Raw genomic sequence first — 13,148 nt, 5'->3', positions numbered from 1 at the left:
AGCTCAATTCCAGATTGTTGGTTTTGACATTTAAAGTCCTAAATTGCCTTTGTCTGATGTACCCAACTGCTGTCTTCTGTCATCTGAACCTGCCTGACCTTTCAGGCTGTTTTCAAAACCCTTCTCTGGATTCCACCATTTGTTTGTTGTTATTTAGCATTTGTATCTTGCTCTTCCACAATAAGTACCTGGAGCAGCTTACAAAGAAGAATAAATAGAAACTAATATGTAAATTCATGAACTTGACTAAGAGCTTTTTTGTTTAACCAAGCACCACAGTAACATTCTGGTAATAAGAATATCCTGTCCAAATATCAGTTCATTATCAAGTTTTAGAGTGATGTGTGTCTATTCTGGAATCCACACATCATTCACAAATGTCCAATTTAGACCTCCTAACTAAGGCAGAGGGCTACTGTGGGGAGCACCTTTTCAGTGGTGATGCTTCATTTGTGGAACATCCTCTGCAATTGGTTTTGGGACACATGTTCATTATGATAATATAGATACCAGGTAACGACTTTTTAAAAAACGAAACCCTTTAATTAATACTTCTTTGTTTTATTGGTCATAATTTTTTTTATAATCTTTTTTTCTCTCAAAAAAATCACTTTGTTTTCTTTGAGTGATAATTTGTTATTGTTTATGTGTTTTTCTGATGTGGTTATATCACTTTTGGATGCTTTTTCTTAAGTTCTTGAGGAAATGAAAGAAGGCTGTAATTCTATGTGCATTCATGCTTATTAAGGGAAAAATCCTACTGAACCCTGTGAGACTTACTCTGAGTAACCATGCACAGGATCAAGTTTCCTATACAGTTTGCTTCCAGGTTAGCGTGCTTAGAATTGTTGCTTAACATAATGAGCTTAAGCAAATTAAGTGCATAAAAGATGACAACATTATTTAGGATTGCAACTTTGCTAGATGAATCAGAAATCGCCCCTTTTTGCAACATAGACCTTGGATGTTAGTTTCTTGTAGTGACAATTTGCTTAAATTATTATGAATAATAGCATCTCCAGGATTTCTAACAGCCACATCCTAAACATCTTAGGCACAATCTAGTAAAAGTTAATTAAAACTACTCCCACCCCCTTGCCCCGAGCTGAATGGAGTATGGTTTACTCGTGGCACAATTCAATTTTTCATTGATTTTTAATGCAGGAAAAAGTCCACAGTCCGTACAGACAAGCAGTTTTACCACACATTCTACCTGATGAATGGGGACACGCTACTTAAAATTGGCAGAGTAATACAGAAGATAAATACAAATGACCACCCAGCCGCATAGAAAACTTATGTAAGTCCTGCTGTGTGGTAAACACCCCAGCCTTTATCACATATAATGTGGTAAAACATGTACACCAAGTTTGTAGTAATACAGATGACCAGTCAACCACACGGTAGAAAACCTCACTATGTGATAAGCTGATTATTTGTTTTGGTTCCTCCAGACATGCTAGCTAATCTTTAGGTAAGACAACTTACTTTTGGAATGTTTGGTCATAGGAATGAGCTCATAGTTGTGATCAACTTTCTTTGAATGAGGTCTTTGTTTAGTAGTTAGTGTCATTGACTTTCAGTACATCTTGCTTCTATGTAAGCCGAAGATAATTTAATAGTAGATTGTAAAATATGTAATGAGAAAATATTTTCATTAAAATATCCTGGGTTCCAAGGTATAGTCTGAAGTGGCATAAGGCCACCACTTTGCTAAACCTAAGCAGATTTAGGACTGGTCAGTTCCTGGATAGGAAGCTGCTTGGGAACCACATGTATACTGTCTTGGGTTCCATGATGGGGAAAAAAGTGGGATATAAATGTAAGAAAGAAAGCAAATACAACAAGATATTTATTTATTTAACTGTGGCTTGTAAATTTCCCCAGTGCCATGACTAGCAAAAATACATTTTGTGTGTTTTTCGTTAGGGCCATAACGGTGCATTTCTGTAATGTCTACATTGACAATTAAAGCACCAACTTTGGAAAGCATCTGCTAGTTTTTTGAATCTGTACTATTAAGAAAATATCTGATTTAAACCCAGGAAATGTAGCTTGAAAGCTAAATGACGGTCTGTGTGGCTTCATCACTTATTTTCAAGGCAATCATGATTGTTGGCCATCAAGCAAAAAATTAAAGTAGCAATTTCCTGGTGATGACTATATAACATTCTGATCATTTAAAATGAAACCAGAAGTGATTTAGGCAGTCATCTGTAACAAGTAGAAAATGTTAAATTGGTTACTTGTTGTGTTGTGTTTATAATATGGTCCCAGGCTATGATCTGAAGGCACATAAGGCCAACTCGTCAGGTCTGGTCAGTGCCTGGATGGGAAACCGCCTGGGAACCATAGGTAAGCCACCTTGGGTTTCAATCATGGAAAGAAAGGCAGGGTATAAGTGTAATTAATAAATATACCACAACTGATACCTACAGATAATTTTAACTTTATTGATCTATTGGCATTTTAAGGCACACATTCTGTTTTGTTTTTTTAATGATATTCCGTGCTGTCTTAGGAACTCGAATATTATTTGATTGCTGTAGACTAGTACCTTGATCTCAAACACTTTACTTGAATGTAAATCCCATTCATTGCACTAAAGCTTGCTTCAGCATCACTGAGCTTATGTGGAAGTGCGTAGCAGGTTTACACTTAAGTAAGTTTCATAGAAATGAATGTGACTTTTGTATAATGCACACATTCCAGAGAAAGATAGGGCCGTCTGCATCCCATTAAATAGGCTTATACAGTACTTGCAGTTAAGTGTAAGTGCTGACTATAAACACATTATGTAGAAATAGGTTCTTTGATTTTAGTAAAACTTGGTTCAACATAATGCCCACTGTCCAGAGATTGTAAGGATAAAAAGTGCCAATTGTTGTTATGGAAGGAAAGCTTACATAAGTAAGCAGTATTTTCCATTTTCAACAGCTCTGGTCCCACTTTCAATTCTTATTTACCAGATTGTGGTCATTTGGCACACTCCTGTGAAATCTAGGTGTGTTCCACCAATATAAATGGAACTTCACAGTGCAATCCTACGAATGGCAACTCAGAAGTAAGTACTGTTGTGTTGAATGAGGCTTACTCCCACAAAGATGTGTATAGGTTTGCAGCCTTAAGTGCTTAAACATGCTCTCAGGGCCCCTAATTTTGATGGTAATCATAGCTGAATGAAATGTTCAGCAAAATCATGTGGTACAGTTTTTCCTGCATTATTTTACATCAGATTGTAGGTGGGCTTTACATTTTTTTAAAACAAAAATCCAATATAAAAATAAAACAAATCCCTGATTGTAAAAATCTAGAACACTAGGCATGAATGTTTCTAGCCTAGCCCTCTTCTTTATGCACTAGTTTTCTAAATGTGGGGAGTAAAAAGCAATTCCTTCAGTTCTAGTTTAAAATGGCACAGGGAGATTCTACAGAGGCTCTAGGAAGATTCTACAATATAATTTGCCAAATTTGTAAATTGTCTTGATGTATTTTGGATTGGAGCATAAGATGAATTGATTTTAACTTTTTGCTGGATTGCACACGAGGGATGCAAGCTGAAGTCTGGCATGAGCAAGGACTTCCTGTTCTCTTCTATGGCGGAAAACACTCTGCCTGTTATTGGGGGTTCCCTGTTGTGTACGTTGAATATTCTTCTGCTTGTGAAAGAGAACATGAAAGACCCAGTTTAGGTGGAATTCTTCAGTATCAGAGCTACTGAACCACAGCCAAACTGTTCAGGATCCAGTACAAGAACTCTAGGATAGTTGAGCTGAGACTCAAATAAAAATGGACTGCCTTCAAGTCAATCCCAACTTATGGTGACCCTCAAATCAAATCAAATCAAATTTATTGTTGCAGTCATAGACCAATACATTCATAAAAGCAAAAACAGGGCAAAAGCGTTTGTAACACAGAATGGTTGCAGAGCAGCTTTCCATAATAAAACAATAAAATGGTAAAACATGTTACAATAAAACAACAGGTCCGTCTGGAGGGAGGATTTCCCCACGTCTTGATTGAGCGGCGAAGATGTATTTGGCCACAGATAGAGTAATATCTTTGTTGGAAGCTGACAGTAGGTAGAGAAGTAAGCAATCAGGAGACTTATGTGGAAATTTATTTATAATGGGAGATATAAATTTAGAGCGTTCGTTACCATAAAGTGAGCACTCAAACATAACATGGGAGAGAGTTTCGATGGTGCCAGCTTTACAGAGACATAGACGGTTTACATACGGTATGCCCTGGAATCTCCCTTCTAGTAATGCCGAGGTTATACAGTTAAATCTAGCCTTGGTAAAGGCTAGACGATATTTGGGAACTGTGAGGAATGCCAAATAGGTAGAGCAAATCAGTGGCTCGTAGGTCAGGCCGAAGTGGATTGGAGAGCATGTTGAGGTGGCTGCTGAGATTGCACGTTGGAAATCTATATCCCTGAGACGGGACCTAACAGAGTGTTTAGCAATATCAGGAACTTGGGATGCTAGGTGTTCAAGTGAAAGGCCAATACTCGCTAGATGAGTAGTAAAAGTTTGGGCCCATAGCAAGGAGAAAGGATCTTCCCACAGAAGTGGGAGATAAACAGGCGTATGAGCTTGGAAAAGTTACTTTTTTGAACTACAACTCCCATCAGCCCCAGCCACCATGGCCACTGGATTGGGCTGATGGGAGTTGTAGTTCAAAAAAGTAACTTTTCCAAGCTTTGGGTATGATCATATGACACTTTAAGCCAGTAGTTTAAGGCTATGGTCCACGCTTGGGATTCGAGCGAGACTAGGCCAGATTCTAATCTAAGGGCCGCCGAGGGGGCGCACCTGGGGACACCATAGATTTGTCTTAGGAAGATGGAAAGTACTGCCTCTACGGAAGGGTTATATGCACCGATCCATAGCGGAGCTCCGTAAAGAAGTTGGGAAATTATTTTGGACCTAAAGACTTTTAGAGCCGCCGGGATGTATTGCCCTCTTTTAGTAAGGAAAAACCTGAGGATGCCCCTGGCGGAGTTCCGTGCGGTTGAAATGGCAGCTCGGATATGGGGACCCTATGAACAGGGTTTTCATGGTAAGCGGTATTCAGAGGTGGTTTACCATTGCCTTCCTCTGAGGCTGAGAGGCAGTGACTGGCCCAAGTGAGCTTCATGGTCTCCCAGGTTGTAGTCCAACACTAACCACTACACCACACTGGCTCTGAAGACTCAAATAATACAGAGGAAACTTTTATTTGATAGGCAGCAGGACTTTTGTTTATGATTTATTGACGTACTTTGGGGGAACGTTCCTGTGTTGTTCATACATACATTGCTTTTTGTGTTGGCGTTTGAGCTCATTTTATTGAATGCTTGCTTTAATTTTGCATATTAAAAACAAAGCAGTGAGTGCCTGCTGTGTTTTTATTTTGTACATTAACCCAACTTCTGTGTCATTGTGAAGTATGGTAGTATTGGGATCCAGAGATATAGGCAAGATAGATTCATCTGGAAATCTTCATCATTCAGCAGGAGGAAGTGTTGAGAAGAACAAATTATATTAGAAGCACAGATGCTGTGTGGGCTGATGTGTGTTTTTCTCTTGCAGTCAAAAGCCAAAAGTGCATATTGAATATATAATCCAGATGCCAGATGGCTTCCACTTATATGTCCTCTTCTGATGGGTAGTAACCAGGCCTTTCTTTTGGGAGAGGGGATTACCCAGAATACTGTTCCCAACTTCTCACATGCATAGTTTGGGCTCTTAATAAATACAGATGATATGCTGCTACCAATTCTTTTAAAAAGTATCTTTTTGAAATATTTCATGCCTGCTGAGCATATATTGGTAGTGTCTCCAAACTGACAGATTATTACAGATGTCTCACAATTCCTTCTCAAAATAAAAATGAAAGCCTGTCAAGTTTGTTTCTTTGCAAATTATGGGAAAGTTGTTAGAATAGGACTAGCAGCTTCTGCCAATCTGGTGCCCTCCAGATATTTTGGACGAGAACTCCCATCAGGCTCCCCAGCCAGCAAATGGCAGGGAGTACATTATGTTGGCGAAGGCTGGGTTAGACAATGTAACTCCTGCCAGTCACATCCCAGAGCTTGGAAAAGTTACTTTTTTGAACTACAACTCCCATCAGCCCCAGCCAGCATGGCCACTGGATTGGGCTGATGGGAGTTGTAGTTCAAAAAAGTAACTTTTCCAAGCTCTGCATCAGACCTTCCCAGGCCTTCCTTCTCTTGCTCCTGCCATGTGTTCTTACATTTTAAGATTCTGAAGTGGATGTGGAGACGGTTTAATGGGCATTCACGGTGGCTATATATGGCTACATCTGTTGAGGAGGAAAAGCCCTCGTTTGGGCCAAGCTGAATAAGGTGTGCAGACTTTACTCATGGTCTACTTCTGTTTTGGAGAACAAGCTTATTCCAAGTTTAGAGCACGAGCTGCCTTAGAATCTTTGACGTGTGAATATGAAAAGGGTCATGCCAGAAGGAGCAAAGCTAGCCCCCATCTTGTGCTTTACTGTAAACTGCCCAGAGAGCTTCGGCTATGGGGCAGTATACAAACACAATAAATAAATAATAAATCAATCTTGGCCCACTAGGATGCTGTTGTGTTTTTTTGTTGCATAAGAGAAAGAAGCAAAACTAATCACAGTGTTGCACTGACAGGGAAAATGGCAAAGACGCAGGAAAGCCCTTCTGTTCTTTCCTTACTCAAACACTCAGCTGTTGTGCATTCCCACCATCTGAAGTGTGGCTGGTGCTTGTACACAACGGGGCCCTTTTCATGGTGGCACCTAGGCTGTGACCTGCTTGGCTTCATCACTGCTTGCCTTTTGGTGACCTGGGAAAAGTTGGCATTTCAGCAAGTTTTGGGTGCAAGCCAATTACTGTTTAGTGTCACATTTATGATGCTTTCTGCTGTGATAGTTCTTTTGGTATGCATGTTGTTTTTAAACTTTTGTTTTATAATTTGTTTTATTTGTTTTTATGTGTTAGCTGCCTTTGGAGGTGTTTTTTAGATATACAACAACATGATAATGCATTTATTTTTGTAATCTGCCTCTCACCCGGATTGCAAGTCCCAAGGCGGATTACAAAGATATAAAATACACGCTATACATAAAACCATACAGAAATTTAAAATTACAAAAACATACAAAAAACTATAAACAAATCCATAAAATCCTTAAAATGCAGGATAAAATATAGAAATGTAGGATAAAATTATTTTTAAATCAGTAATTTTTATATCCTTCTCCCAAGGATAATATGCAATATTTTATTGCATATTATTTAAAAGTATCATCAAGTCTCAACATTATGAGTATCCTTTATGCAAAGAAAATAAAACTGTATGTCACTGTGTGCCCTAATTTACAGAAGTAGTGACCATAAGATCATTGGGAAAGAGCAAATTGGGTTTAAATCAGGCCACTTTCCCAATATCACTGTTTAGTAGTGTCACACTTATTAGTGCATGCCAGATCTATGGTTAAACAGAGAATTAAAGATATGGACGTGCATGAGTTACATGTGTCAGCTAATGAATGGGCCACGTACACCATGGTCACTGGGCCTGACTTTGTCTGCCTCTAACAAATGTATAGCATATCTATATTTTCTTGATGATACCTAAGTACCGAAGGGCAGCTTTCTTGATACGTTTTAAACATTTTAGTCTCTAAGATCCTAGATGTCAGATTTGCTAAAGTTCTCATCAAGGATAGATGCTATCCTTGCAACCACTTGGAACTTGAAACAGTCTCTTGTGTGTTCTTCGGCTGTAAATTTTATCAAGGATTTGGAGAACACATAATTTATCTTGGTTTCCTGGTTGATCCTTAGAAACCTTTTTGAGTAGCTTCCTTGAGGGGTCTAATAAATCTGTTACCGAACAGTTGGCAATATATCTGAATGTTGTAATATCTCTCAGACCTGCTATGATAGTTAGTTCCTAGCTTGTCACCTGAAAATTAACAATTGGTTGAGGCTGTGATTTTGCACCACTTTTTTATTTTTGCATTTTGTTTAATGTCCAGTAATAATACATTTGACTGATTTTATACTGTACAGAGGATGGTCCTCTATTTGATGCCCCATTCCAAGCCCATTTTAAAGGTAAGGCACCACAAAAAAGGAGAATAGGGCCCTTGAAGCAGCCCATCAGCAGTTAGCAACCAGACTGAGGCTGAGCAGGCACAGAGGTCACCTGGCCTTACCCATTATGGTGATATTTATTGTATTTCTATTTAAATTATGGTCATTATTTCTAAAATTTGCATCTAGATATAAACTAGCATATGATTTTTATGCATATTGATATCTCCTTTTGTTCTCCTTTTCGGTGATGTATTTCTTCTTTGTGGGTCACCCCATGTGTGTGACAATTTATACCTGTCAGTTTCACTACATGAATCTCTGGCCTTTCTTCTCTTTTTAGATTCTCCTGTCTAAAGTTCTTTCTCTTTTCTGTGACAGTCTAGTAATTTCTCTCTCCCCCCTCCCAAACTTTTCCGTCCATGCTTTCTTTCTGCTTCCTTTCTTTCTACAAAACATGTAAAGAAAGAAAGGTGGTAACATGCTTCCTTCCCCCCCCCCCGAGAGATTTGGGAAGTTCTTGGACCACTCACAGCCTCTCAGCCTCAGAGGAAGGCAATGGTAAACCTCCTCTGAATATCTCTTACCATGAAAACCCTATTTGTAGGGTCGCCATAAGTCGGAATCGACTTGAAGGCAGTCCATTTCCATTTTTCAACCAAATATTTTCTGCAACCCGCTTCTCTGCACAACGCAATCTGTGCGCTGCTTCAAGGGACACTACGTATTGAACAACAGGAATTTCCCAGTAATATTGTGCTTAAAATTGGGATTCCATTACCTTAATATTCCAGTGGTTTTGAAAGGTGAGGTAAAGTATTATCATGAAAAATGTAAAAGTAGGAGCTGCATACTAAGATAAGCTGACAGGCGCTTGCTTACCTGTGTGAGCTTGGTCCCATCACTCTGCCTAAAATGTCATTCTCTGACATTAGCATTTTACTTTACTGTCATCAATTTATCTGTTTCTGCTCCAGGGTAGGGATTGCTTTGGAAAGCATGCTTTCTGGGTGCAGGATGATTGCTCCCATTCTTTGCCCGTGGGGTTTTTCCAACCATACCCAGTATTCAAACAAATAATATTTATAAAAATTATGTAATTTTTATATGCTGAAAGATCCAGATTAATTTGTCCCTCAATTACGTCTTTCTCAGGAAGGTATACTTCCCCATTGAGTGGTATGTAGGTCTTGGCTACACCATCTCATGGAACTGAGCTTGCAGAGCTTGTAGTCCAAGCTATAAAAACCTGTAAGCAACTTTTACAGTGTTGCTATGCGGTACTGATTTTAACTAATTAATGTATTATCTCATTTCCATATTGCTCTTCATCCCAATATTTGTCCTAATATTGTTTTGTTTTTAAACAATGAAAATGTACAGTTCATGGGCTTTCTTGTATTTTTGAGTTTTTTTCCACTCATCGTATGGAATCAGATATTTCGTTTTGGAATGTGTAGGTCTGTGGACTGCTAGCATATGTGAACTGAATGGTAATATTAGTGGCAGGGTATGGGGATGTATTGTTGAGCTTGCAGAATACATCAGTTTAGAGCATTTTTACTAGAAAATACAGAGAAACATAAACACCAACAGATACAGACGACTTAGAGAAGAAATCAAAAGAGAAACATAATTCAGACCTTTCAGCTCTGGCTCTTCATTGATGGTAGTTGCTTTGTTGACCTTAAAACTAAAAGGTTACCAGAGTAAACATCTGGACGTGCAGCATGGTACACAGATTCTCCATATTGTTTTCCTGCCTCCATGAGAAAAGCCCCCCCCTTCAAAAGGATGCTGTACTGCTAGAACGTGGCTTAAGAATTCTAGTCCAATTCAGTCTGCAGACAGAGATCTAATGTCACTTGCAGATTTGGAACCAGCCAATGGGGAAGTTAACTTTTAATACAGGCTCTTTAAGGTGTAGTGTTAACTACACAAGACAAATGGAACTATAAATGGATAACTTTCAGGACAGAGATGTTTCTTCAGAATATCTACTTAGGTAGCAGTTTAGCAGGTTGGTGGTGTATCAGGCAAGTAGGAAGTGCATGGGATTGGAAGATGCAGTGAGAGAATTCCCTGAGGGCATATCCTCTGTTTCCTGGAATGTGACTAATTAAGCATGCTGTCTAGGCAGTACTGGGGTCACTTACTAATATATAGCTAGCAAGATAATAAAAAAATGTATCCAAAATGGGCTTCTTTTATATTGCATAAACATTCCTCAAGGAAATAATTTCAAAGAATTGAGAACATCCTCTTTAGTTTATAAATTTCAGAATAAGTAAATTAGATTATCTTAAGTTGTTTAGGAGATAGTTCTCATATATAAATCACAGTAGCCATCTTCGTGCATTTGATATGAGGTTTTAAATTAGCATGGGCGGGCTGGGAGGACAAATTGGTTACCTCTGTCCACATCGTTATTCTCCACTAGTTGGCAGGCCACTGTTTGAAGTGGGGAACCCCCTGTACTCACGGGGGCTCCCGGTGCAGCTTAGAACCCTGGGGAAATTGGTGTTCTAAACAGCATGGGGAGTGTCCAGGGATACAGGAGGATCCCCGCTTCAGACAGTTGTCCTCAAAACTTTGAAACTTCCAGGCTTGCCTAATATTTATTTGCAGTTGGCACCCATTAATTGTTACTAATGAAACTGTGAAACTGAAAATTTTCCACCTCGCATCACTGATCAGAGCATCTAGCGATTAATAAAGTGTGTGTGACCCTAAAGCTAACTTATCACATACTGTATATCTGTCACCTTCTGCAGCAGACAAAACAAGGTTTCACTGACATGTCTGCTATGAGATCATGAATCGAGCCTAACTCTTTATATCTATTAGTACTGTCTTTCTAGGGCCAAGTGTCCTTTTTTTCTCAAGAAAGGAAGGAAAGCCAGAAAGAAAAAGGTGGCCAAGGGGTCTTGAAGTCTGATAAGCACATTATCTATATTATCTGGTGTGCTTGTAGATTTCATAGCTGAAACCCTATTACATGACAAGGGAACATGCTGTAGTTGCAGCTGTTCCTCTGCTCTTCTGACATTCCTGCCTCAAACATACAGGATTCTATCTTGCACATAGTTGCTTGGAGTGTAGGCTGCTAAATGTAATTAATATTTGCTTGTTCATCAACTGCATGTCACCCCCTTGTTTTCATTTGCTTTTGGAGGGAACTGAGAGTAAAATCAAGTAGCACTGCTTAAGATGGCACAGATATTTCTTAATTGATTGTGTTGTCAAAGCAATTAGAAGCTACAGTTGGAAACGTCTTGTGCTTCATTATAGTTTGATGCAGTTAACTGCTCAATGAGAGAGGGAATATAAACTAATATGTCTAAGTTTATCTTTCCTTAAGGCAAAGCAGTGTGGTGGTGTAAGGGGTTAAAGACATATAAGTTAAACATACAGGTTTTATCTCCATTGTGTACATAGAAGCTAAATAGATTGTTAAAGGCGATTCTTGGTTTTCAGTTGGCAAGTTCCAACCAACTTTCAAAGTCTTTTTCCCTACCCAACTTCTATTTTCCCCCAACTTTCCCTCTTCTATTTTTTATGTTTTGTGTGGCACTTGTGGTTCCCACCAGTTCCCAAGTCCTGTTGATGTGCTTTTTACAGGTAGTGTATGTTCACATCCATGATGCTGGGACTAGGTCACTTACAAGTTCGCCAGGCTAGTCATAGACCTTTACGTGGAAGGGTAGGCAGACTACTTCACGGACTCAGAACAGTAGTGTAGATGATATCCATGCTCCAGTAATCAGTAATTTCTCTCTCTATTTTTCAGCCATTGTTTCATGAGTAGTGTCCAAACAAGCTACTGTGGGCCTATGTTGCCATAATGCTTACAGTCGCATAGATGTGCTTAAGAATTCAGAATTATGCTAGCTTCCCTCCCTGTTGTGAATCACCTCTCCCCTATAGTTAATTCTTAGAGAATTCATGGTTGATCAAGTTCTGATCTAAAGCCTAATTAAGAGCGTAGTTGGTTAGTATTATGGTTAAACATGGTTAGGGCTGGAGAGAGGGCAGGGAAATATATAATTCTGTGGCCTCTCTTTGAACTGTTAAATATTGCTACAGGATTTGGAGTGTTAAGGTCCATATAGGCTCCTGTATTCTTTGATGGGTGGGTGGGTTGATTATAAATGACTGAAATAAATACCAGTAGTGACCCTCGTTTGGTTCTGCCCTAGGGGTGCGTGCCCTCCATTCTTTCTCTAATCTAAAATCAAGGCACTCTTTTGAAGCTGCTATGCGTGTTCCAAGTTTGAATGATGAGGCAATCATTTTCCCTCAAGCCCCTTTCTATGGGGAATGTAAAGGCTTGAATTGATCCTCCTCCAGAATTGGTATATTTATAAGGCCATTTTGTGTGGCCTGAAATTTAAATGCTATGGCGCTTGTGTCTCTGTGTGTGCATATATATATATATATATATATATATATATAATGCTGAGCACAGAGTTCAATTTGGTGATCTCCGAAATCCCTTCCACCTCTAAAATTCTAGGATTCTATCATGTATGCTTAATTTTAAAATCCTATTAATTTTCACTTTTCCTGATTGCCTGTACCTGATAACAAAGCTACGAGTATTCAGAAGTTGGTAAAATCTTTTCAACTGGAATTGATCCTGTTAAACCACATCATCTTAACCTCGTTCATGTCTCTGATGAGCTGGCTATTATTCATTCAGCTTCAATCACGCAAGTGGCTTCCCCCATACATGCCAGCTGGAGCAAGGCTTTCTTTTTTCTGTAGTAATCTGATAATTATACATATAGTGAAGGAAAAGTATCATGGTACCTTGTGGATTTCAGTTATAAAATCGCTGCTGGAGTTATTAATCTTATAACAAGCAGAAAATAAAACCTCAAGGCTTATGGTGTCCCTGTGGTGTATAGTTTTGGGGAGAACAGCCAACACTAAAATTGCTCCATTGAGAAATCTGCTCTTCCAAGGTATTAGTATATTGGAGAGGAGCAGATTGCCATGTTTAGAGAAGTAATACTTCAGTAACACATCTGCTCACAGCACTAAGTAGGGAAAAATTATTCTGTGC

The 13,148-nt window shown here is 39.0% G+C and overlaps 1 protein-coding gene across 10 annotated transcripts in view; it reads left to right on the top strand.

Annotated features, from left to right (window-relative positions):
- The window catches only part of TSPAN12 (tetraspanin 12), a 92,691-nt gene that overhangs the window by 19,839 nt on the left and 59,704 nt on the right, over positions 1-13,148 (top strand). Inside the window, exon 3 of one of the 10 annotated variants that reach the window (XM_061640089.1) lies at positions 1,165-1,300. The exons of the other annotated variants lie outside the window; for them this stretch is intronic. The gene's annotated coding sequence lies outside the window, so the exon portion shown is untranslated. The remainder of the gene's footprint in view (positions 1-1,164; positions 1,301-13,148) is intronic. 10 annotated transcript variants of the gene reach the window in all.

Source organism: Rhineura floridana, chromosome 8, assembly GCF_030035675.1.
Source record: "Rhineura floridana isolate rRhiFlo1 chromosome 8, rRhiFlo1.hap2, whole genome shotgun sequence".
Classification (NCBI taxonomy): Eukaryota; Metazoa; Chordata; class Lepidosauria; order Squamata; family Rhineuridae; genus Rhineura; species Rhineura floridana.
The sequence above is the reverse complement of the archived record's forward strand: the minus strand, read 5'-3'. Positions and strand labels throughout refer to the sequence as shown.